Raw genomic sequence first — 17,646 nt, 5'->3', positions numbered from 1 at the left:
AGATGTGCAGGCCCAGGCGGGCCTGAGGCTATGGCCCTGGGGGTCACCCTCTGAGAAACCGGGTCTGGGGGAAGAATCCGCACATTACAAGTGACTGATGAAAGGAGGCAGGGCTAGAGGAAGGAGTAAAACTCACACCCGGTGTTGGATGAGTATACAGATCATGAATTTGCCTCTGATAACGTGCCGAAGCAAAGCAGGGGAGCGCGCGTGCACGTGCGCGCTTGCAGTCGGGGTTCCAGGACGATGAGGGTGGAGCGGCGGCCTCCCGCCTGGTTTGTGCTCTGGAGAGCCCTGTGAGGTCTGGCCGATCCGGGTGGGAGCGCAGGACATCCTGGCTGGCGACGGGCTCAGTTCCGGGAGTGAGGCAGCAATGGCATGGTCACCGTGGAGTCTGTGGAAAGTCCCTACTTAGACCAAGGTTGGGGCAGCGGGTGAACTTGAGCCCGGAGTCCATGCCCCCGCCGGGTGTGCAGAGGGTGCGTCTGGCCACGTGGCAGACCTTCCACAGGGACGCTCGCGCCTTCGGGTGCCAGCGGGCTTGCTCAGAGGAGACGAGCCTTTCTCCCAGGCCTTCACAAGCTCCTGTGCATCCTCAGGACCCACTGAAAGGCGCTGTCCACAGTTAGCCTCCCGAGGGTCAGGCGTGCATCACGGCAGCATGGCTCAAGAGGCCGCAGGACAGCAGCACCCAAAGCCCCTCCGTCCCCACTTCCTCCCCCTTCGCTTCCTCCTCCTGCTCCCTCGGGCTGACCCATGGCCTCCAGTGTACCCAGCTTCCCCTGCTGCTTCTCCGTTGCTCTCACCCTGTTTCCAGATTCCCCAGAAAGGACCCCACATGGCCAGGCTCAGGGGCAGTACTGACCCCTGGACCATCACCGTGGCTGCCGGGCGGGGTCCCAGCCTACACAGGCAGCTGCCTGTGTAACCGTGGTGGCCGTGTAGCCCCTGGAGAGGAGGGATGTTCAGAGGGGAAGGTTAGAGTTTTTGAGAGTGGCGGAAGGGGCATGGAGCACCACCCCTGGGCGGAGTGCGGGGCCCTGCCGGCCTGTCTGATTCTGTGGCCCTTCACCCAGCCGGTCATGGGAAAGCAGCCTTCCGCACACGTGGGACTGTGGTTGTGTGCATCCCCCTCCGTGCATGTGAGTGCCTTCCGGCCCCACCGGCACCCTCTGTCGGCTCGCAGCCCTGTGAGGGGGCCAGCGGGATGGGCACCCATGTCACACAGGTGAGCGCCCCCCACCCCCTGCAGGTTTCAGACCAAGGACCAGACAGAGCGGGTGCTCACCGCCAACAGGAGGCTGCAGACGAGAAACTCGAGAGACCGGAGAAATAGTTGGTCCTTTGAAGCTGAAGGCGGGCCCTGGGGGACACGGGGGACCGTTGACTGTCATCTGTTTGCACAAGTGAGGCTTCTGCCACCCTGTCTCGGACACCCCGGGGAGACAAAGGCGCTTCAGATTGGAGGCTGCCCTCTTCCCAAGAAGGAGGGCGCGCCGGGCGGCTGGACGCCTTTGCTTCCAGATGAAATTATGTGCTTGGGGTTTGCTGGACTTAGGCCTCATTCATGCGTCTCTGTTTGCTCAGCCCTCCCGGCCCCATCCTCGGTCTCCCAGCCTCCTGGGGACAGAGTGGGGCCTTGCTGCTCTTCCAGGGAGTTAAGGAACCTTGTCCTCCCCTGTCCTCTCTCTTTCAAATCTCTCAGGGCATAACTGCCAGGTACCACTTAGGGCACCCACCCACGCGAGAAGGGAGCTGTACACAGCCGAGTGTGAGGCCCAGCTCGCTCTGCTCCAGCTGTGTGGCCCCAGGCAAATTACTTGACTTCTCTGTTTGCTCATCTGTATGATGAGGCTCATGTTGCCTGCCTACCAGGTCTTGGCAAGGATCCACTGTGTTTATTCTGCCTTCTCCTGATGCCCAGTGATCCTACTCTTAATAATACTCACCAAGAGACATGATCAAGAGAGTTCAGAGCAGCCAGAGTAACAGCCTGAAACTGGAAACGACCCAATAGTAGAATGGGTAAGCACATTATGACATAATCACACAGGGGAGTACTATACAGCCACGAAAAATAACAGACCCTGCAGATCAGTCTCACAGGCATTATGTTAAGCAACATAAGCTGGACACAGATGAATACATGCTGCACGATTCCATTTAAATGTAGTTTAAGGGCAGGCAGACGGAGCAGGCAGTGGCACCCCACTCCAGTACTCTTGCCTGGAAAATCCCACGGACGGAGGAGCCTGGTGGGCTGCAGTCCATGGGGTCGCGAAGAGTCGGACACGACTGAGCGACTTCACTTTCACTTTTCACTTTCATGCATTGGAGAAGGGAATGGCAAGCCACTCCATTGTTCTTGCCTGGAGAATCCCAGGGACGGCGGAGCCTGGTGGGCTGCCCGTCTAGGGGGTCACATAGAGTTGGACACGACTGAAGTGACTTAGCTGCAGTAGCAGCAGGGGCAGGCAGAAGTAGCCTGTAGTGATAGTTGTAACAGGAGTGCTTATTTCTGGGGGATGTTGCCGTGGAAGAGGCATGAGAGAGCCTCCTGGGAGCGGGGCAGTGGTCACATGGGTGTGTGCGTATGTGAATGTCCCTCCAGCCTGCGCAAGCATCAGAAGGGAACAGGGGTCCCCCACCCTCAGGTGAGGGGATGCTCCACGAAAACCCTGTAACCGCTGGGCCGCTGAGGCGCCATGCCTCGGGGTGAGTCACTCCTTCTCCGGGCCAGGCAGAGCTCCAGGGGGCAGGGGAGTGACCCCACCGAGCCAAGGCCCGGCCGGGAGGAGGCCCAGGCACGGCCCTCGGCTTGCTGGAGGAGGAGGGAGGGGAACGGAAACTTTTACAGTTGTTTCTCATGTGCAAGCCAATTAGCGGGGATCAACCTCAGATCAACAACGGCCCTGAACCTTGGCTGTTTCTTCTCGAGAAACCACAAAGGAAGGGAGAGCTAGATTTGGCTGCATAAGAAGTGACCCTCGAGCGTGGAGAAACAGTCAGATCCGCCTTACTGTAAATCCATTTGAAAGGCAAATGATGAACCGGGAAGATGCAGTTGCAGCATGTTTGGCAAATAAAGGATTAAAAAAAAAAAAACTTAATGTGCAAAACGTGTGTGTGAATCAGTGAGAAGGCATGACCGCCTCAAGGGGAAAAAGTGCAAAGACCAGGAGACATGATGGCCAGTAAGCTTGTGAGAAGAGGCCACCTCCTCCTGACAAGCAGAGATGCGCGTTAAAGAGGAAATGGGACAGAATTTTTCACCTGAAACTCGTGGAGAGCTGAACATGATAATGCATCCTCCAAGAAGGAGAGGCGCCTGAAGCATCGCTGTAGCGCCTGGCCTTGTCCTGTTCTCTCTGCCCTCTTGTTCCATGTCTGCTGAGACTTGAATAGCCACCACTCACGAGCACCTACTCTGGGTCAGGCCTTCTGCCCTTATTGTCCTGTTCTGGACAACCTATGTGGGATGGCCTGTTGCTCCATTTTACAGATGAGAAAACTGAGGCTTAGGACGGTGCAGTGACTTGGGGAAAGCCCCACAGTGGGTGGTGGAGCCAGAGTTTGAACCAAGAGGTAACCAGCCCCAGAGGCCACGCTCTCCTCCTCTGCCTCCCCGCTAACCACTTTTTGGCTCCTGCCTTTCTCAGAGGGAGATGCCACTGGCTGGAGCCCAGTTGGTCCTGGCGTCTCTGGTCTGTGTTTCGGCCTGGCTGCCACCGCCGCGGTCTGCAGGGGCTGACTGCACAGGGCAGTCCTGCCCAGGAGGCCGGTTGGCCGCGGGTGGGCATCCTTATCTATGCCACATGGCGCTTGGGGCCTTTGCTCACTGAGACAAGTCATCCCATAAGTATCTGAACTCTCAGTGTGGGAATGTGGGTTTTTAACAAAACTTGGGAGCCCTGAGGGGCAGAACTTCACCCCCCACCCCCCATCCCACACACACACCACCCTGTAGACACGTAGACTCATGCTCAGAGATCGGATATGGCCTGGTGGTGGAGAACACCGGTGAGAATTCTGACTCCCTGGGTTTGAATCAGTGATGTGCCTGAGAATCTGCTTTCTGGGAAGTGGTGAATTTTCTAGGGGGGGAAGACTTGATTCGTTTGCCAGTTTCCAGCGTAAATACCACCGGTGTACACAAAGCAAGACCATGGAGGGCAGAATTGGGCAGAAATGTGCCCAAATGGGCATCAGACCTCCCAACCAAGGGACCTTCTCCAGAACACTTGACCAGCACTCCTCGTAACCCCAGGTCATTAAAAACAAGAAGAATCTAAGAGGCCGTCACAGTTAGAGGAGCCTGAGGCGACATAATGACTAGATGCGATGTGAAATCCTGGAGCAGGGAAAGAATGTTAGGTTAAATAAAATAAGTAAAAACTAAGGAAATCAGAAGCAGGCGTGGACGTCTGCTATAATAAAGCATCCCTTTTATTTCACTTGTGGTAACAGAGGCATCGCACCAGTGTGAGTAGGGGAGACCACGGGAGCTTTCTTGTCTTCCCTATTGTCTGTAGATCTGAAGCTATTTGAAAAAAAAAATCCATTAAAGGGGGAAAAAAACAGGACTGCCAAAGAAATCTGTTAGCCCCCTCATCTTGAGCTTGCAAGTACTTAGAAATCACAGCATGGGCTGGCAGGCCTCCCATTCATCACCTTGGCTGGTCCCACCCCTGCCGACTGTGGCAGTCCCAACTGTGCCTCCCAAGCTGGCATCGCTTCCGAGCTCTGACCTGGGCAGGAAAAACCCCAGCCTCTTCCTGCACCGACAGGTGGGCTTGTGCTGAAACAACCTCTTCCCTGGTCCTCCCCACCTGGCTCCCCTCAGCCTTCCTCTCACAGGAGGAAGAACACTGGGAAGGGAGTCCCCCGCCGTCAGACCCTCCTGGATGCATCACTGGGAAGTCCTTGGCCCCAGCTCTGGGCACCAGCGCAGGACACTTTGATGTAGTGTTCTGGCTGGTCCTTGGGCCAGCTTCCCTCCTTCTCTGCCTGGGGCTTTTTTTGCGTGTTCTTCCCAAGGCTTCAGAAACCTTGAGCTCACCATTGAAGTGGCCATCTCTTTTCCTGGATCTCCGGAGTGGTGACTTCAAGCAGTCACCCTAGACTCAAATTCCTGTCTCTGCCATCAGATCAGCCTCCTGCCTGGCTCCCCTGTGTGCATTCTGACCCTGCTCAGAGCAGCATGTGACCCCGGTCGGCTCTCTCTGTGGACGGTGCGCATGACGTGAACCCCTCCCCCCATTCCAGGACAGGGCTCTGGGGTCTCTCTTGGAAAGAGTCCCTCCCGCTGCAGAAGATGGGATGTGGGGTGTGGGGATGTGAATTAAATCAAATATTTGAGTTCTTCCTTGCAATTATTCGGAGAAGTTAGTTCTTGTTCTTCTGGGCTTTTAACAGTGGCAGCAAAAAAGGGCAAGATCCAGTGTTGTATGAGCACCTGCTGTGCTTTTATTCCTTCTTTCTCCCCACAGCTGCCCTGGGAGGGGAGTCTCACTGTCCTTATCATACAGATGAGGAAGCTGGGGCTTCAAGAAGCTCCCTGCTCCAGGCGCCAGCTTGCAGGGGTGGGGCTGGGATCCGAACAGCCCCAATCTGGGATCAGTCTGGCTTCAAATCCAGGCTCCTCTCTTGGTGCCCCTGCTTGCCTGGGGGCGCCCCAGGTCCCTGGTGATGGTTGTGAAACCAGCCCCACGTTTCTCCTGGGAAAGCAACACGGGTCAGGAAGAGTCTGTCCCTCGTGATGGAGGTCAGTGACCCACTGGTGCCTTCTCCGTCCCAGCGTGGGAAGGCCCACATTCTGAGAAACTCCTCCACCCCAGGCAAGCCATGCGGTCATTCACATCCCAGTTTCTTCAGGTGTCAGTGAGCCTCAGGTCAGTGAGAGAAGTGTAGACAGAAGATAATGAAATAACATGGGGAAACGACCTCTCATCCCTAATCATCAAAGCCATAATAGAGAAATTCCTCTATAGGAACAGCCAGGATTTTAAATGAGACCATACCACGAGAACTTTCTTTTTAAAAGGAGTGTGCACCCTGCTCATTTCATCCTTGAGGCTTTGGGAGGAAGCAGCGAGGAATTGGATCGTTGGCGGGGGGGTGGGGGAATTTGCGGAGTGGGCGCCCCAGAGGTTGGACGTGGGAGGTGGGGAGTCCAGGGGTGGCCCCACATCGGGGTGTCAGTGAGCGTTGTGAAATCGAGAGAAGGAGATCTGCAACCCAGGGTCCCTGAGAGCCAAGGCTTTCTTCTCCTGGACTGGAGAGAGAGGGGTTTGAGGGGCGACGTGGAATCAGAAGTGCACTTTTAATCGGAGGAAGCATTGTCGGTGGAGTTATCCCTTTACGTGTTGTTCTGGCAAAGCTTCCCGTTTCCTGCAGATAGTGGGCCGTCTGAGAGGAACTGGACACCCCCTGAAGGCTTTCAGCACCCACCTCCCTCCCCCACACCTGCTCTGCACCCCTGTTTTCCAGATGCACAAAATGGGGAGAAAACCCACTGCACCCTGCTGCAGGAGGGCAGCTCGCTCTAGGAGTAGGGGATGTGGGTACGGTGTTGAGATTGGGTGCGGGGGCGGCAGGGCGGAATGGGGCTCTTAGGATGGGGGCTGAAACTCTGGAATACTCAGACCTGAGTTCAAATCCTTTGTCCCTCCAGCAGCACAAGCCTCAGCCCCTTCATCTGTGAGATGGGTGATGTCCCCGTGCTCACCTCCCCGGGTGACTTCCCTGGGCCCGCGTAAGTTAACGTGAGGGGCTTAACTCAGTGTCTGGGTTTGGAAACGCGAAGCATCAGTTGTCTGAGGCCCCTGGTGTAGAGAGGAGACCATGTGTCTATGAGAGCAGGGCCCCAATGTGCTTTGCTTCATCCAGCTGATTTCCAGGGGTGCAGCTTAACCTCAGGATCCCAGGTTGGACCTCTGGAGTTTCTACCTGGGCAGCCCAGTATGGTAGCCATTAACCCCAAGCGGTGGATTCACATTAATTACAGCAGACTCAACGTGTGAGTTCAGTTCTGCAGTCACACTAGGTGGCCTGTCGCCACTCCTGGCTGCCGTGTTGGGGCACTGATCCCGGGGGTGGGGTGGGGGTCGTTGGCATGGTCAGGGAGCCCGCCTGCCCACTTCCCCGTGCTCAGTGTCCGACTGCAGGCTGCGGGTGTGCCCGTCCTGCGGCTCCCTGGCAAGCTCTTGGCCTGTCCCGGCCACCTGGGTCCTGGCCCGGCAGCCTTCCCAGCGCCGGGAGTCCTCCTGCTGGCAGGTCCGGAGCATGGGGGGGTGCCAGGCCTGGCACCTGGCGTGTTGGCTCAATCAGACTGGGCAGGCCCTGTCCTGGGCTCGCGGTGTCTGCGCGACCCGCCAGGAAGGGAGGACGCTCTGGCGAAAGCGGAGAGCCGCCAGAGGAGTTCATCTTGGACGGACGGGAAAGCGTTGATTCACTGAAACATGGAGGGAGGGGAAGGTGAGGGGTGTTTCTCTGTAAGAAAGAGGCTTTGATTTTGAACTGAAATAGCCCTTGACCTTTGCTCTTTCCTTTCACCCGTCTGTTCGGTTTGGTGTGTTGGGTACTGTGCTCCACGCCGGGAGGTATGTGGGCGACCTCTGGGGGCCAGGTCGCCGTCCCCACTGACAGGGTCCCAGACCCTGGCAGGGACTGTGTGGTCCCCGGGCCCTGTGTGCAGTAGGAACTCATTAAGTGGTTGCCGGAGGAACTTTTTTTTTAACTTTATTTTCTACTGGAGTAGGATCGTTTCTCTAGGACCTTGTCACCTGCTGAAATCTCTCTCATGTCCTCCTCAGAGCGGGGATATTGATTGATCCCAATTCATGGGCTTCAAAGAGGCATGCCCCGCCACTTCTGGAGAGAGTTGCCTTACAGCATAATATTTAAGATGAACTTAGGCATACGCGCTTACTGTGTGCTCATGTGTGTACGCTAAGTCACTTTAGTCGTATCCGACTCTTTGAGACCCCATGGACTGTAGCCCGCCAGGCTTCTCCGTCCATGAGATTCTCCCAGGCAAGAACACTGGAGGGGGTTGCCATTTCCCTCTCCAGGGGATCTTCCTGACCCAGGGATCGAATCCACATCTCTTGTATTGGCAGGCTGCTTCTTTACCACTAGCGCCACTGGTACATGCTGAATGCTTTACCCTGATGACGTCCTTTAACTTTCACACAAACAAGGGACCTATTATTATCGTTCCTGTTGTACAGAGGTGGAGACTGAGGCACAGAAAACTTAAGGCACACAGCAGAGGAGTGGGGAGCCCTCCGTCTCCTCCGCAGCTTTACGAGGCTTGGAGCGTTCCCAAGATGCCAGCTTGGACTGCACTGACCCTGGCACTGAATTCCTTGCCCTCACCCACCACACTTGCGGTCACTTCCAAAACTGTCACCTGCCCAGTTTTTCTAGGAGACTCAGAGCAGGGCCCACACAGGGCTGCGGGGAACAGAGTTCTTTCCCTGCCGAGTCCAGCCAGCGGGTCTCCAGAGTGAGGATCTGAGCCCCAGGAAAGCAGGTCCCACGTGGAGGCTGAGTTCATCCATTAGTGCAAAGCGAGCACCGTGACTGCGGGCCCTCGGGGCTGAGCTGCGGCCCGGGACACAAGCCGCCCCCCCACCCCCGCCTCCCTGGTCCCCTGGGGAAGCCGAATTGCTGCCTGTGTGACAGCTGGGAAGCTCCGAGCCGGAGCTCTCTGAGCTGGGTGTGGCTGGGTTAGGCGCTGGTCCTGCCTCGGGCCCTTCCCCACCCTGCGAGCCTGGGGCCCGACCCGTGTGGGCAGGACTCTGCGGTGGTCTCACGGGAGGGGCAGTTACATCACTCAGCTAGCACTTGAACACGTTTTATAGACGGGCTGTGTTTCAGAGTGAGAGCAGATGCTTGACAACGCTTGCTGAGCGCCTGGGGCAGTAGATACTGAGCGCTCAGTAGATACTCACCTCATCCCTGGAATAGCTCTGTGGGGTGGGGACCCCCATCTTTCAGCAAATCCGAGACCGCAGCTCGTAAGAGACAGAATTCTCTGAAGCACTCTTAGAGGAGAGTGCACCCCAAACTTTACTATCACATCAGCTTTACAGGAGGGGATGAAATCTTTGAGTGGGTGAAATACACAGTTACTCTGTTCATTCTGGATGAGGGCAGAGAGGTGTCTGGACAGTGTTCAGAGAGGAAAGGCCGGGGAGAATGTTAAGTGCTCAATCCCAGCCTGGGGACTAATGGACCATAAAATTCGACTTGGAGAATAAGAGTGCTCAGGAGTTAGGCGAGTGCAGGGAGCAAGTAGGAGAAATAGTCCACCTGACGGAGTCCTTCTGAAGCACTAAGTGGAGACTTGGCGTGAGCCCTTCCATCCATCCTGCCAGCACGCCTGCGTTGGATCAGCTCAAGAGCAGGAAACCTCAAGAGAGGACTGAGAAGGGGTCCCAGCCTCTGTTTTCTCATCTGTAAAATGGGTACCACAGCACCGAATTCACTGACAGTCCCTCACCACGCTCCCTCTTCCTTGTGGGAAAACACGTATGTGATTTTCTTTCTCTTACCTCTGAAAAGCTCCCCCTGCCTGATATGCTCAGCGGATTGTTGTGTGCGCATGCTAAGTCGCTTTCGTCCTATCTGACTCTTTGCAACCCTGTGGACTGTAGCCCGCCAGGCTCCTCTGGGGATTCTCCAGGCAAGAACACTGGAGTAGGGTACTACGCCCTCCTCCAGGGAATCTTCCCAGCCCAGGCATCAAACCCGCATTTCTGATGTTCCCTGCATTGGCAGGCAGGTTCTTTGCCACTAGTGCCCCGTGGGAAGCCCACAAGATTGTTGCCAGGGCCTTTTCTGGAGGCTCGGGGATGCTGGAGGCTCAGCGGATTCTGAGCGGGGAAGCTTGGGGTCAGTGGAGCCCTCAGAGAGAAAGGAAGGGGAGGTGATACTGGGGAAACTAGCATCCAGTTGTCAAGGGTGTCAACTACCATCCTGAGGAGTTTGGGCTTGTTCTGAGCACAACAGCGTTGCATCAGAGTTTCTTAAGAAGGCCAGTGATCCTCTCCTTGTTGTTGAGAAGGACTTCCTTCCAAATAAAGAAACTCAAACTGCTCCCGCCCCTTTCCTGGTGGTGCCAGGCATATCTTTGCCTCGTGTTTCCTAGAGTGAGTTTTGTTCCATGATGTTAATAGGTGTGCCAACAAAAAGTAAGAGTAACAGCAACTGCGAAACAAACATACCCGAAGGTTCTGCAGTGTAAAAACGCTGTAGACAGGTGTTCTGGCTATCGGCCTTCTCAGTGCCTTTAATAGGTCACCGTGAATGGCAACCCTCAATGAGAACATCAGGGAGGCAGTTCTCCACATGTGTTTGTCTGTGAGACTCCTTCCTCGGTCCCTGTCTTCCTCCTTCCTTCCTACCTTTCCCTTCTGTCCAAAACCAGCCTCATCTCGGAGACCACGTTAGAGAGGGCCGTCCCTGTGAATTCCCCATCCCTTGCCCCGGGTCCCTTCAGCCCTGAAGGTGTGACATCCTCGTGGATCAGCTGACAGCAGATAACTTTCTGGACCAGTTAGATAGGACGCCCTGGGCTTTTTCATGTGGACGTCTCAGACAGCTGTGTGCAGGCACGCTCCATGGCTGTCTCTGGGGACGGTGGCCTGGATGCAGTAACACCTGCTTCCCGCCTGTGGTGGCTGCAGGTGAGTCAGAGCTGCCTCCACACCGGTCCTCGGGGGGTGGTGATGGCGGAGCCGAGCCCAGGCCACCTCGGGCCCCGAAGCCACGCGCTCTCACCCTGGCTGGCAAGGCCCAGCATCATCTGCTGACTTCCCCAGCCGGGTCTCTCTTACCTCTCTGGGCAGGCCGGGGCGGTAGGGTAGAAGGGGCGCTTGGCTACGAGTCAGGAGAGAAGTGTCCCTGGTCTTGCTCGGCTCCATCAGCTCAGGAGAGTGACATTCCTCTCCTGAGCCCCTGTTTTTCTTTGTGAGTTCAGCTAAGAGTTCCAGTTTACCTCGAGCAAGCACGCTGACCTCTGTGCCTCTGCTTCCTCTGCCCAGAAATGGTGGGGGTGCCCCTGCCTGATGGAGCAGATGGGCTTCCCTGGTGGCTCAGCGGGTAAAGAATCTGCCTGCAATGCAGGAGACCTGGGTTCGATCCCTGGGTTGGGAAGATCCCCTGGACAAGGGAAAGGCTACCCACTCCAGTATTCTGGCCTGGAGAATTCCATGGACTGTCTAGTCCCATGGGGTCTCAAGGAGTCAGACACGACTGAGCGACATTCACTTGCAACAACAAGCAGGAAGATGAGGGTGAGGGCCTCTGAGGTCAGCCGAGACAGGAGCCCTGATCCCCTGGGGCCGCTCGCCTCCCTGGGCAGCTTTCACACCCACCCCTCTGCCTCAGACCCTCCAGCCCTCGCTGTGTTCTCTTGAGACACCCACAAATGCAGCTGCTTCTCCGGGCCCCACGAGCAGCCCTCCAGACTCTAGAAGGCAGTGTCTAGCTCCAAAGCCCCTCTGTCCTGTTCTGTAAATGGTTCACCTTAAGCCTCCTTCTTGAGGGGATCAGCAGGAACCTGCTGGGTCACTCGGGGGGTGTGAGGAGAGGGACCAGGGCCGGGTGGGACAAGCTTGGGGGGCTCCGCCCAGGCCCTCCCCCACCACTCCCCCCCAGAGGTGCCCACCTTACCTCTTACCCTCTGGGACTCCGGGCACAGGTTGCATCTGGAAAAAGGGTCTGCTGCTTTTAAAAGAGATTCAACGGGTTTGCAAAGCACTTAGCTAAGACTTGCTGAGGAACCAGTGTTCGTTCCTGGTAGAACTGAGCCTGCATCTCTGGATTCGGAAGGGTTCTCTCTCCTCTTCGGATCCTTGTAAACAAGGAAGGTGTGTCTGCCTTCAGACACACCTTGTTTACCAGCCCCTGCACCAGGTCTCCATCCCATCCCTGCCTCCTCCGCCTCTCAGGACCCCACAGCATCACAAACTGAATGTTTTGGCCACCTTACAGGCCCCATGTCAAGCACCTGCACACGCCATCTCATTTCTTCACCTCAGCAGCCCCGTGAGGTCACAGCCATGCAAGATCCAGTTGGTGGACCGGTGAGGAATCTGAGACTCCGAGAAGGGAGCCGCAGACTCTCCCACTGCTGAATCTTTTGACACAGTGAGCTGTGTGCTGGGCACTGAGATGAGGCCTAAACTTTAAGGCTCAGGTGAGAGTCACACCACGTGAAATTACCCGTTGTAAAGGAACATGTTCAGAGGCGCTTGATACATCCTTGTGGTTCAGCCAGCACCTCTGTCTAACTCCAGGACGTCTCACCATCTCTGAAAGAAGCAGGCAGTCCCCATTTCCCCAGTGCTCTGTGCTCTGTCCTCCCTGTGGTTCTCTGTATTCTGGATGCTCCAGACCCGTGGAATCACACAGTATGGGGCCTTCTGTGTCTGGCTCCGTCTGCTTAGCCTGATGTTTTCAAAGTTCATCCGTGTTGCATTGTGTAACAGTCTGTTTTTATGGCTGTATAGTATTCAGACCACATTGGGTTTGTCCATCCATTGGCGGACTTCTGCGCCATTCCCACCTTCTGGCCACTGTGAATACGCTGCTATGCACAGTGATATGTAAGTATTTGTTTGGGTCCCTGTTTTCAGTTCTTTTGGCAACCGTACCTTGGAGGGGCATGTCTCAGCCTCGCGTTTTAAAAACCACGTCTTCTTTACTCCTCACAGTAACACTCTGAGGTAGGTGGAGATGTTTCAGAGATAGAGTGATGGGACCGCTTGCCTCACGTCCAACAGCTTTGAAGTGACAGAGCTGGGATTTGAACCCAGGGAGTCTGACTCCCAGAGCTTAGGGCCTTTGGCTCCTGCTCTCTGCCTCCTCCCTGGAGGGCCTGGGGACCCAGGGAGTGCTCCTCCCACACTGGCGCTCTGGGTGCTCTGTCAGCAGCACCCTGGAATTCCTTCCTGGCATGGTTATGTGCCGTCTCTGCAGGTCAGCCCCGTCTATCTTTCTGAGCCTGATGGGACCAAGGTGATACTTTTAAAAATCAGTCACCAGACCGAGCTTGAAAAGGGCAGGCGGGTCTGGACACGTGAGGACCCAGAAATCAAAGGCCCGCGTCCTGAAAAGCGGCGACTGCTATGCCGCAAGCTCACAGGTCTCATTCGCTCACACCCCGGGCACGGCCCCAACAAGTGTATTGCTCGGGTTCCCAAGACCACGGACTAGAAACAGTGACTGTGGGAGGTGGGACGTGGGGGGGACTTTCACAAACTGATATGCAAGTCCTCAGGGAGCATAAACACTTGGTGTGCTGAGGCTGGGGGAGGAGGGATAACTGACGGAAAGGAGATGAGCGTGCAGAAACGCACAGCGGTTAGGGCCACAAGTGCGGGGCCAGCTTCCCGCTCACCGCTGCATCCCGAGCTCCTGATGGGGGCAGTGTGTGGTCACGGATGCTCAGAATGGCAGTTAATGTCATCCAGAAAAGGGCAGAGGATATTCTGAATGGTCTGTTTACAGCAAGGAAAGAGGAGGCATTTCTATCTAAAATTATTTAAATTTTTCTAAAGGGCCTTGGCACGGAGGGTAAGCGCTGGCTGGTGTTGCCTCTGACCTTGGCTGCTTGCCTGGGCCATGAAAGAGGGAATTGTTCCTGGGGCTGCAAACAGGACCCTGCCAACATCTGGGCTGCCGTGTCTCCCCGCTGACGGTGATCAGCGTCGGGAGAGTCCCGAGCCTCTCGTCTGTGTGAACGTCCCCCACGTGTCACGAGTCCTGCCCCGAGGTCGGGGCCCGGGGCCTCTCCAGCAGCTGCGGTCCCAGCCGGCAGCAAAGGAGGCTCTGTTCCTTGACCCTGACTGCGATCGGCCACCAGTCTATTCTTGTTATTTGTGGAGCAACTGTCCGGGGCTAAATCTGAATTCTTTCTCAATCATTGCCCGATTTTGCTTCTTAAAAATAAATCATGGGGAATATTTGTCCCTGGGCAGAGCGAGGGACCAGCCGTCCATGAAAGTCGTCAATAGTTTCCCACAGTCGGGTCAGAAGTTCGGATTGGGGGTGGGCGGTGGAGTGAGCCCCCAGAGAAGGCCCGTTGTCTCTGAGTCCTTTTCACTGCTGCCCCCAGTTGGGGCTTGAGGAAATAACGTTTCTTTGGACCCTAGCTCCTCTCTGCTCTTAGACGTTGCACAGGTGCTCTAGACTCCGGGAGACACCAGAGCATCTGAGACACCTCACGGTAGCTCCTGGGTGCAGGGCCAGAGGGCTGGGCTCTTTTCTCTGTAGGCAGAGCAGGGCTGCCCAGGGTCACGGGGCCGAGGAGCCAGAAAAGCCAGTGGGTTTCGGGAGGAAAGCTCTGGGGGCAGCGTTCCGCCAGAGGGAGGTGGGGAGAGGAAGCTGGGAACGGGAGGTCCAGCCAGGAAGACGTTGCCGTGATCTAGAAGGAAAAGAGCAGACAGAACTGGAGGAGTGTGCCTGGGAAGGCAGGGGTCAGGTGGAGAGGTGAGCAGTAGCCGCATCTGGCCGTGGTGATGTACTGGCTTCAGGGCTTAGGGCTGGGAGTCAGGTGGAGTCAGTAGACTTGGCAGGAGGCTACCTAGGTGAGGTGCTGCCAGGTAGCAGGCTGGGGAGGACCGCAGGGAGACTCCCTGAGTGGGCACCGCTTGGGCGGCGATCTGGGGGAACCTGGAGGACATCAGGGGGTTGGTGCCCTCAGGCCACGGCTAGAGCGTAAGCCCTCCACCAAGGCAGAGGGCCCTGTTCCGTTCAATGACGTGTCCCCCGACACCCAGAACACTCTGGAAGCACTTTCGTGGCACACAGGAAGCCTTCAATAAATATTTGATGAATGAATAAACTGTGAGTCTGAAGCTCAGGAAACAGACTCTTAATCCAGTTTTGGGATTATTTATGTTGAGCAGAGTACAAGGCAGTGTGTCTGTGTATGCATGTGTGCACACATATAAAACCATCCTTCTCTCTGCCAAAAGAATGACCCTGTTTCTACCTCGTGTGGTCATAGAGTTTTCCATGGAAATCGATGAGGCCATTGATTTGGAGTTAAGAGCTTGTTGACATCAACTGATCGCAGTCACACACCGTGGCTCGGTTCGTCCTACCACGGCGGCCGGTGCTCCTGGAAATAACCATGGCTTCATCCTATACAGACCAGCCCGGCATCATCCATCATCTGAATTATCAACACATGATTCAATGCCAAGAGGTGATTTTCTGCTCTTGAGATGACTTCTGAAGGAGTCCCCTGAGACCCCCGCCCCTCCCTGTCCAGAGCAGGAGCACTGCTGGCCGCTGGGCCCAGACACCTGCACGTGAGACCTGAGAGGGAGCAGAGGTTCAGGCCAGCCGCTCCACCATCGCCCTCCAGTCTGAAAAGTTCTTGAAACTCATTACATTTATTCAGAACTTTTTAAAAACTGAAGCGAAGTTCACATAACATGCAATTAGCCGTTTGAAAGTATCCAGTTTGGTGGCCTTTCGTACCGTCACGCTGTCTTAGACACCCCGTTTATATGGTTCCACAGCACTCTCATCACCTCCAAAGGCACCCCGCCTCCCCCCCGACGCTCATTAAGTCACTCCCCAGCCCTCAAGAGCCACAGACCTGCTCTCCGTCTGTCTGGATTTACCCATTCTGGATGTCTCGTGTAAATGGAGCCATACGCTCTGAAGCCTCTTGTGTCTGGCTTCTTTCACTTAGCGTGGCGTTTCCAGGCTCATCTGCGTTGTCGCCTGCGTCAGTATGAGTTCACCCCGTTCTGTAGGGAAGTTCACGCCAAACCACAGAGTTTGCAGATGCCCTTCACTGAGCCGTGCTCAGGGCTCTTCCCTGGTCCCTGGCGGCTACTCTGCCCGGGTCTCCAGCCTGCCCGTTGCCCGCCTAGAGGCCCAGGACGCCGCCCAAGTCTGTAGCCAGGCCTTACCGGCCCAGCCCAGATCTCTCCCAGATCAGCCCAGGGCGGATCTTGGAGCTGCCCTGCAGTGACGCCCGCTCCCCACCACCCTGCAAGCTGCCCCAGACGCCTTTCCATCCTCTCATCCCAGCAAACTGCTAACTCGCTTCCCCAGAGTCAGCTTTGCAGAGCTGGTGGTCGTCCTCTCCTTCAGGCCCACGGGAGAGTCTGCACCCTCGTGCGGCTCTGTGCTGTCGCCCCGTGCCAAGCTCACCAGGCCCCCGTTCTCTGTGAGCTGCTGGAGGGCAGGGCACAGGGTGCTGCCGGCCTGTTGAGTGAATGAGGGGCCCAGTGAATGAGCAGCTGGCGTTCTGACCCTCGGCCGTCCCTGCCGCCTCTTACTAGCACCTGCGGTTCATCATTTTGTCATTTATGTGTGTCCCTGTCTTTCTCCAGAAGGGATTTGGGGTTTGCTGGGGTCTAAACAGCTGCTTGTGGTGAGTGGGGTCACCCAACACCTAACCTTCCGACTTAGGGGTCCCTCAGAGGTTGGATTTTGGAATCTATTGTGTTGAGTAGGGTGCTGAGCAGTAGAAAGTGACTTTCACACCACTGTTTTGATAACTCAGGCTTAGAAATGCTCTTGATGGACAAGGCAGACGTTCCCCCGTGGCCCTTTATTCCTGAGAGGGAAGGCCTGCTGGGACTGCTGTGCGGCTCTTCCTTGGAGAGGTGACGACTTGTGACTATTATGATAGCAGCGTCAATGACGGAAGGACATGGTTTCTTCATGGTTCACCTGGTTGCCTAGTTGCAGACACATAGCAACAGCCATCTTTGGGGGCAGCTTGATGAGTCACTCTCTGCAAGGCCTGCTCACGCATGTTGGTTTCCTCACTGTCTTTTGTGCTGGGGAATCAAATCCCACCTTCCTCAGTTGTCGTTTGGAATTACAACCAGACATCCAAGGAACTCCACAATCTGGATTGTAATAGTTTTTTCCAACTCGTCTCCCTCAGTCTCCCATCTCTGCTGGATAAACTCCCATTCACCCTTCAAAACCCAAGTCAAATAGCTCATAATTTCTGAAGGCTTCTTGAATGACCCTGTATTTGCATTGGTTAGTTCACCTTCCCCAGGACTCCCATGCCTTCATTTCCGCTGGTGTCATACCCATGGATTTCTGATGATGTGTCTGACTCCCCCACTCAACTGAAAGTTCCTTAATTCTAGACTTTTTTTTTCCCCTTGGAGCAGTTGCTTGACGGTGAATGAGGAGGTATCAGTGTGGGTGCTTTAAGTTGGTAAAGGAAGCAAGCAGATAGATGACCCATAGAGGGGCGATGGCTGAATTCTAGGGATTCCACATACATCCCTTGGGACCCAGGGAAAAGGGAACCGTCTTTAAGACCGAACTTAGAGAGTTGGTTGGTTTGGGGTTTTCAGTACAGTGTGTTCCGTTGGATTTGGCAACACCGGTGGTCCAGAATGCTGCTGGGTGGAGAGAGGGGGTCCTTTCTTGGTGAGAAGGGGGTTGTGCACGATCCATCCCCACGGGCGGGAGTCCCGTGGGCTGCACCTGGACACGGGAGCAGCTGCTTCCAGCTGGTGTCTGTTCTGATTTGTTCATTCCCAGGCTGTCTCGGCTGTTAAATATTTTTACTATTGCTTCTGTTTATTACGTCACAGATAGGTTTTGTTTGGTAGGGAGAATGCCTGAGGGTCAGATCATGAG

General features: G+C 55.7%; 1 protein-coding gene and 1 long non-coding RNA gene across 2 annotated transcripts in view; one reads left to right on the top strand and one right to left on the bottom strand.

The window, feature by feature from the left end:
• The window catches only part of CMIP (c-Maf inducing protein), a 203,059-nt gene that overhangs the window by 96,520 nt on the left and 88,893 nt on the right, over nucleotides 1–17,646 (top strand). The window lies entirely within an intron of this gene.
• On the bottom strand, nucleotides 115–1,999 carry LOC110143941 (uncharacterized). Its single transcript, XR_002315750.2, has 3 exons — nucleotides 1,950–1,999; nucleotides 1,289–1,363; nucleotides 115–394 (listed from the first exon to the last, which is right to left on the bottom strand). It is a non-coding gene; the product is annotated as an uncharacterized lncRNA (long non-coding RNA).

The sequence above is a fragment of the Odocoileus virginianus genome, chromosome 20, assembly GCF_023699985.2.
Source record: "Odocoileus virginianus isolate 20LAN1187 ecotype Illinois chromosome 20, Ovbor_1.2, whole genome shotgun sequence".
In the NCBI taxonomy this organism is placed as follows: domain Eukaryota; kingdom Metazoa; phylum Chordata; class Mammalia; order Artiodactyla; family Cervidae; genus Odocoileus; species Odocoileus virginianus.
The sequence above is the reverse complement of the archived record's forward strand: the minus strand, read 5'-3'. Positions and strand labels throughout refer to the sequence as shown.